Source organism: Zalophus californianus, chromosome 1, assembly GCF_009762305.2.
Source record: "Zalophus californianus isolate mZalCal1 chromosome 1, mZalCal1.pri.v2, whole genome shotgun sequence".
Lineage (NCBI taxonomy): Eukaryota > Metazoa > Chordata > Mammalia > Carnivora > Otariidae > Zalophus > Zalophus californianus.
In genome coordinates, this window is record NC_045595.1 from 119,721,402 (window position 1) to 119,729,390 (window position 7,989).

At 34.2% G+C, this 7,989-nt stretch overlaps 1 pseudogene; it reads left to right on the plus strand.

Annotated features, from left to right (window-relative positions):
- Nucleotides 1-2,402: 2,402 nt before the first annotated feature.
- Nucleotides 2,403-3,007, plus strand: LOC113918856 (annotated as a pseudogene).
- The last annotated feature ends 4,982 nt before the right edge of the window (nucleotides 3,008-7,989 follow it).

Here is a 7,989-nt window from a genome sequence, read left to right on the forward strand (position 1 = left end):
AAGCCCTGAGATTGTATACATACATTTTCTCAAAAGAGGGCCCAAAACTTTCATCAGATTCTCGAAAGGACACATGACTACACAACATTAAGAAATACAGCTTTAGTTGGTCTCTGTTCTAGTTGCATCATTGTTTTATTCTACATTACCATTAATTTTGTAAGCCAACATAAATATATTGAAGAACAAAGGAAATTCACATGTTGAATAAATATTTTAAGAAAATAAGCTGTCATGTTAGAAACTAAAGCACTTTGTTCTTTTCTATCTCACACATTGTTCTCACTTGAAATGATGATGACTAAAGTTTCAGATCTTTGGTATAACTTCTTACTTGTCTCAAGCCACCCATTCCTGAATTTTGGCACATTTCACATGGGCTCTCTGTATCCTTTCCACACATGCCTAGAAAATACTTTAAATACTTCGAAGTTTACTACAGTATTCTTGGAAATGAGAAGCAGCTGAAATAATTGGAATGTTCAACCTTTGCTTAATGACAACCAGTATCTCTAGAGTTAGACTTAATTGGGCAGGGTCCAGTAGCGTGTATTAACGGTGTGGATTTTGCGTCTGCTCCATATTATGGTTTCAATTTACTTATTTATTTATTTAACTGATGACACAATTTTATTGGGGGATGCAATCTCAACTTAATAGTTTTCTGGCACTAACAAAGTGAGGTTATAATGTTCTTCTGCAATCTCTTCTCCCTGACCTCTTGTCTTTCATTATCTCAAACTCCCTTTGATATACCTGATTGCCTGCCTTTCAATACTCTGGTCACTAATGCAATTACCACCACAGTGTTTTTTCCCCAGTGCTCTTTTCTCCCTATTCTTTGATAAACATTTTCATTTTCTGACATAAAACAGTCTCAGGCATTTTCCCTATCCCTTCTCTTTCATCTTAGACCAAAATATCTGCAGTTGGATGTAGTGTTCCCCCATTTCTGTCTCTACCTCTCCACTGGATTTATACTTTTTGATATTGTGAGAGAAAAGGTTTTAGAACACTGATGGGATAAGGAGTCTATTTCCTGATGAAGTTCAAACTCTATAGAGAGACTAATCAACACCCTTCCTACCACTTCCCCTTTCCACCATGAAAAATTGTTAGAAATACATCAAAAGGAATAACAAATGTCAGATATTTGGTGTGATTTTGACAATGCCCAGACTGAGTAGACAGGATTAACAAAGCATGAATGCTCAAACTAAGAACCTCCTCTCAACCTAAACCAAGCAATCTCAATGAAAAGTCTTGGTTACATAAACCGATAGCCCTAATTTAAGATGAATTCAGGCATGCAGGCACCAAAACAGAGCTGAATGGACCAGAGAGATGGACAGAGGGCAGAGAATGATGAAGACAGTCCAAAAGAAGCAAAGTACAATAGAGAAGCCATATTAGATGAAGAGCAATAACAGAGATTAGCCACAGGGACAAAGCGGAACCACCGGGAATGCACAAATATACAATGCCAAGGACTAAATGGTTGATGACAGAAAGGATCTAAGGAAAAGCTTCTGAATTGTTCTTTAGCAACTGTATACTAGTGGTAAAAAACCCCAAGTATTGCATGAATCAGGCTTAGTTCTGTTGATCTTTCCTCATATTGTCCAAGTTAGAGCTCCAGCACAAGGGACTTTTTCTTTTCCAAATATTGTACTTACCAGGAATCAAGAAGAATGTGAGATGCTAAACATGAGAAACTAAATTCCAGTTCCACATCAGAAAAAAAAAAAAAAAAAGGAATCTATAATATTGGGTTTCACTGAGGGAGCTGAGCTTTACCTGTGCTCTCTATCTTCATACCAAATCTGGTAAAATTCTTTGGTCAATGTTAAATATATTTTTTGTTGTTTTAGTTTGTTTTGTTTAATCAACACAATGCCCAAGGGGGAAAATGTGACAAAAAACAAGGTAAGACAGAATGGTGACAACTAAAATGAAAGAGATTTCTTTGTAATGGAAAATTTGGGAAAATATTGTTCCATATGTCAATAAAATACAATTTTCAATGAAATAAGTAGTTTCTGTAAACTAGAAATTACCAAAATTGCCTCAAGAAAAAGCAGAAAATTTTAATCAGCCCCAGTAACAAGGAAAGAAATTGAGAAAACTGTCAAGGGATTATTTTACAAAACTTGTTCTGTATTCAGGTAGTTTTATCTATAAATACTCTCAAAAACAAGTTACAGATACTGTGTAAGTTTTTCAAGAATATAGGAATAGCTCAAAAGCTATCCAATTCTGTCCATATAGTAAACATAATAGATTCTAAGAACTAACAATGGTGGCATTTAAAAGTAAGTTATAGACAAGATACTTTCAGGCACAAAATGTGAAAGTCAAACAAAAATTAGAAAACAAGGATCAGTTGGAATCCTCCCAGCTAAAAAAAAGAGAAAAAGATACTTTGGAAACTTTTATATGACCTGTACTTCTGTATATAGTTATGGACAAGTAGAAATAAATATGTTTATTACTGAAAGGAATATGAAAAACTGGTGGCAAGTCCCCCAAATCCACACTTGCATCAAGCATTAAGTGTACTCTGGCAAGTAGCTTGTAAGATTAAGCTCTGCATGTGGAGCCTTGGTACTCCTTTTTCGTATACAGCCAAGGTGGGTAACTGGAAAAGTTGAAGAATAAGAAACCATTAGAACAAATAAATAAACGAGTAGGACAAAACACGTGTTTAATTCAACTGACTCCTCTTCAGGATTTATTTACAGAAAATTTAACATCTGTTAACTATGATGTATCTTTTTCACATGTTAAAGCAATGTTTTATGATAGCAATTTCAAGCTAATGGACCATTTGCAGTCATTGAGTCCAGTTAATGCAACAGCTGTACTGAAGCAAATAGAGAAACATGGAGACATGAAAATAACAGATCTATACCCTCAAGACTTTAAACAGCTTTTTGAAACTATAGAGTGTTCCAAAGAATCCTGTAGGTGGCTATTTGATGATTGCATGGAAGAGATGATCATGTAGGGAACTTGACTGCCCATGCATTAGCAGGAGCCATTGATTTATTTGGAAATTATGGCACAAATGGAAGAGAACTAAGTTTGAAAAGCTTCCAGCCTTTCAACAGAAGATAACTGTTCTTGTTTTGCAGATTGGGCAGGTAATTTCTTCTGAAGGTGATACCTTTAGTAAATTGGATAAAACCATGGCTGCTATTTTGTTCACAAAAAATAAAATGAAAACTTCAGTTAAAAAAAAAGAAAACAAGTCTCAATGGTGTATTTTAAAAGTCATCATTACCACGTAGCTTTTATGTGATGAATATAAGCTTAAATGTTAGGGTATGTAATAATATAGATTATCACATCAAGTAGCTTAATAAGGTTATTAATAAGAACAGCTGAAAGACAAGGGATTATTTAACTCAATTCAGTATTTATTGCTGAGAAAAATATTTTAATTAGAATTTGAAGAGTACATCTGTAATTACGTAAGGAATATTTATGAGAAAATGTGAACAACAAAATTTGATATTTAATGTTGACATCTGGGACATATGTGGCTTATATAAAGAATATTTAGGACAAAATGTGACCACAAAATCTGTTATTTAATGTTGACATTTGGAAGACGTGTTGCTTACAAAACAGGTACAAAACAGAAATATAAAATAAAGTTGTTAGATAGGAAGAGGTAAAATCATCATTATTTTCTCATATGATTGAATACCCTTATTATTATTTGCAAATGGCATAATTCTATACCTAAATTTTAAAAAAAACTTAATTAAAAGATGATGAGGCTTAAAAAAAATAGAATATAAAATGGCCAGATGAAGTAGGGATATTTTCAAACCATTCAGTAGAAAATCTTTTTTCAATTCATAAAATGCAATGCCAGAGAAATGCCATTAATAATAGCAAAAACAAATCCAGCTATTCCACTTTGGGGTATTTATCTAAAGAAAATGAAAACACAAATCCAAAGAGATATATGCACCTCTATGCTCACTGCACCATTTTTTTTTTACACTGGCCAAGATATGGAAGCAACCTAAGGCTCGATCAATAGATGAATGGATAAAGAAGATGGGATATATATGTATACAATGGCATACTACTCAGCCATAAAAAAGAATGAAATCTTGCCATTTGTAACAGCATGGACCAACAGGGTATTATGCTAAGGGAAATAAGTCAAAGAGAGAAAGACAAATACCATATGATCTCAATTATATCTAATCTAAAAAACAAAACAAACAAACAAAGCAAAACAGAAAAGTCTGATAGATACAGAAAATAAACTGTTTGTGACCAGGAAGGGGAGAGGTTGGTGGGATGGGCAAAACAGATGAAGGGTGTTAAGAGGTACAAATTTTCATTCGTAAAATAAATAAATTACACTGATATAATATACAGCATAGTGAATGTTGTCAATAAAATTATAATAACTTTGTATGGTTACAGATGGTAACTAGACTTATTGTGGGAATCACTTTGAAATGTACAAAAATATTGAATAACTATGATGTACAACTGAAACTGATAGGATATTGTATATAATTATAGTTCAGAAAAAATAATAAATAATAGCAAAATATTTACAGTCTCATAAGGTCAGCCACTCCATTTTGCAGGTCATCGAACAAGAGATTGATGACTAAAGATGAATACAGTTTATCAATTTCTTAAACAAACATTCCAAAATATAGAAATGGTTACATTCTCCATTAAACTGGAGAAGCAGACTTTGCTCTGTGATGGAAGAATTTATACTTAACGAATATTCCTAACAACAAACAAGCAGTAAAGTCATATAAAGTTTCAAAAACTTCTTTGAATGCACCAGAAATTGCCGATGTAATTATGGCTTAAGACAAAGCTAACTGAAATGATATTAATTTTCTTCCTGCCTCTTTCTCCTAAGGATGTTTTAAAATAATTGGAAGAGAGCATGAGGTCAAGAACGAGGCAATGAATTTCTAAAGATATAGAGTAGACAACAGAGCTTTAGACAACTCACAGAGCTAAAAAAACAAAAATGGAAATCTGGGTGTTCCTTGAAGTCTGCAGCCTGGATTTGAGGCAACAAAATTCCAAAGAGATGATAGTCTCAGAGAAAGAAGCCCAGTATTTGGCCTCAATTTTCCCCACAACAGTCTAAAGGTGGGGGTGGGGAGCAACTGTAATACAGCTATAGCAAGACTGACATGCCACATTGCTTGGGAGTCAAAATTATATTTCAGGTCCTAAGCAATGAGGAGACATCTTATAAAACCCTAGGACACTCAACTGGGCACTCCGGAGGACCACACACTAAGGGTAGGGAAATCAGAGAAAGAGCAATCATAATGAAGAATAATCATAATGAAGACTACAACCCAGCATAGAGTAAATTTAGTTCCAGACTGAACTGAAGTGTTCTGCTCCTCCACATTCTACCAGAAGACTGGGTGAGTCCTCTCTATAGAAAGATGACATCATCCAGAGTGTCTCCAAATTTTCATATAAATATCTGGAATTTAAGCAAAAGTTGACAAGTGTACCTAGGAAGAGAATTAAAGGAAAAGACAATAGAAACAACTATCAATGACAAAGATGTCAAAGTTATCAGTCATGAACTTTAAATAACTATAATTACGATAGTATATAAAAATGTACGACAAGATTGAAATTTTTACCAGAAAACTGGAATCAATAGAAAAGAATAAAATTCTAGAACCTAAAACAAATAAGTACTGAATAAGTTGGACAAAGCTAAAAGATTTTTTAGTTGGACCATATAAATTTGTAGAATATATCTAGATTTATGCATGAAGAGGAAAAACGGATGGGCAGTAGGCAAAAATTTTAAGGTCTGCCTCAAATGAAATTTTAGTCACAGAAGAGGAAGAGACAAAAACAATAAGAAAAAAGTAATTTTTGAAGAGGTAATGGCTCCAAAATTCTATAGCCAATGAATGATACCAATCTATAGATATAAGAAGTTTGAGAAACCCAAGCAGCATAAAAATAAAGTAACTTAGCTTTATTTAGTATACCTTAGTATACCTTAGCTCATAGTATACCTAAGAAAACCAAGGAGAGAGGAAAAAAATCCTTAAAAAAATCCTTTCAAAACCTTCAAAATAGGGGCGCCTGGGTGGCTCAGATGGTTAAGTGTCTGCCTTTGGCTCAGGTCATGATCCCAGGGTCCTGGGATCGAGCCCCGCATCGGGTTCCCAGCTCAACGGAAAGTCTGCTTCTCCCTCTCCCTCTGCCTCTCACCCCACTCATGCTCTCTCTTTCTCAAATGAATAAATAAAATGTTTAAAAAAAACCCTCCAAAATAGTCAAAGAAACAAAACACATTACAGTCAAAGGGGCAACCACAGGAGTAAAAGCTGACTTTGCAAGACAAGTGATAAAAGCCAGAAGATAATTGATGTTTTTAATGGGCTGGAGAAAGCATTCAAAACAAAACTACTACCTCACGTTCTATACCCAGAAAAAAATATCCTTTAAAAGTGAAAGCAAATTACAGAAATTCCAATGCCAGCATACCTTGGCAAAGTATTTGCCAGCTAGACCTACAGTAAAGACACATCACAGTAAAGGGATGTCTTCAAAGAGAAGGAAAATTATACTAGAAATGCAGAGTATAATGAAGAGGGAAAAGGGGGTAAATATGTGGTAAACAAAGTATGTTTAATTCTCTAATTGTCTCTTCATAAATATTTCATAAAAGCTATTAGAGAAACTGTGAATTCATCTTTGCAAGAAAAACAGCAAGTAAATGAGCATCACTACACATCGCATGGCAGATACCACCCTGTGAAAGCATACAGATGATACTACTGAAGACAAGAGCTGCCCAGGCTACTTGGGAGTGCTCAATAGAAGGAAGTCTTTCCTGAGCAAGAGGTACTTGGCTGAATCTCAACTGACTCAAGTAACAGAGAACAGATGAGAAAGACAAAAGAAATTATATAATTGGTGGGTGTTAATTGAGAGACCTTTAGATGAGCTGCCATTTAAATTTATAAATTATCTATTATGGAGTCACCAAATGAATGCATTTTTCCAGCCTTTATAAAATGATTCTCTGCTTACTAATTTCATCTTTTAGTTCATTCTTATTAGTCTTGTTAAAAAAATATCCAGGGGCTGAAGAAATAAGCCATGTTGTAATGTGCCGAACTTGTACAAAACACAAATTATATCAACCATGCAAGAAGAATCCTAAAAAAAATTTATTTCATATTAATTATACATTTTACACTCAACACCATATATTGTATAATTTAGTCCTTTAAAAGAGCAAAAATCACTGAAGCAAAAGAAAAGTTCTAGTGTAAAGAATCAAGAAAAGTTGAATGATACATCTTTCAGAAAGCAATTTGACTTTCTGCTACTTCTCTCCATGATGCTTGCCAAACAGGCCCAGCAATAACTGGTAAATGAAGCAGTTTTTCTAAATGGATGCTTAAAATTCTTGCCAAATAAAGTAGGATTCTGTTAATTAAAATTTTAATTGTTCTTGAAAGTGATTGAGAAAGACAAAACTTAACCTTTCTAAAAGAATATGCCAGCACCATATTTCTCCTTTAGCAGTCTATGTACGAATTACTTATTCAATACCTATTGATTAAATGTTTTAATCCTTATGCAGATTCAAATGATAACTGTGCACCCAATCCATGCTTGCGCGTAGCCTCCTGGGAGATGTTCCACCTCATATGTTTATGTGAATTTAGGTACAACCTAAAGAGTCTTTCACTCCTTCTGTCACTTTCAAGGAGGACTGAAGGTTATTGTGATTACTGTGTTTCTCAACTCACACGTTTTTATGTCCCGCTCCCTCTGCCTGATGCTGAGCAGCAAAATCTCTCAATACTTTGTCTCTTAGCTTAAGACACCATATAACCAGCTCAAAATTATTCTCTCCTTTAACAGGGCTCAGGGATGAGACCCAAACAATTATAACTTTTTAAAAAGTTATTAACCCTTCCTACTCTGGTAGGCACC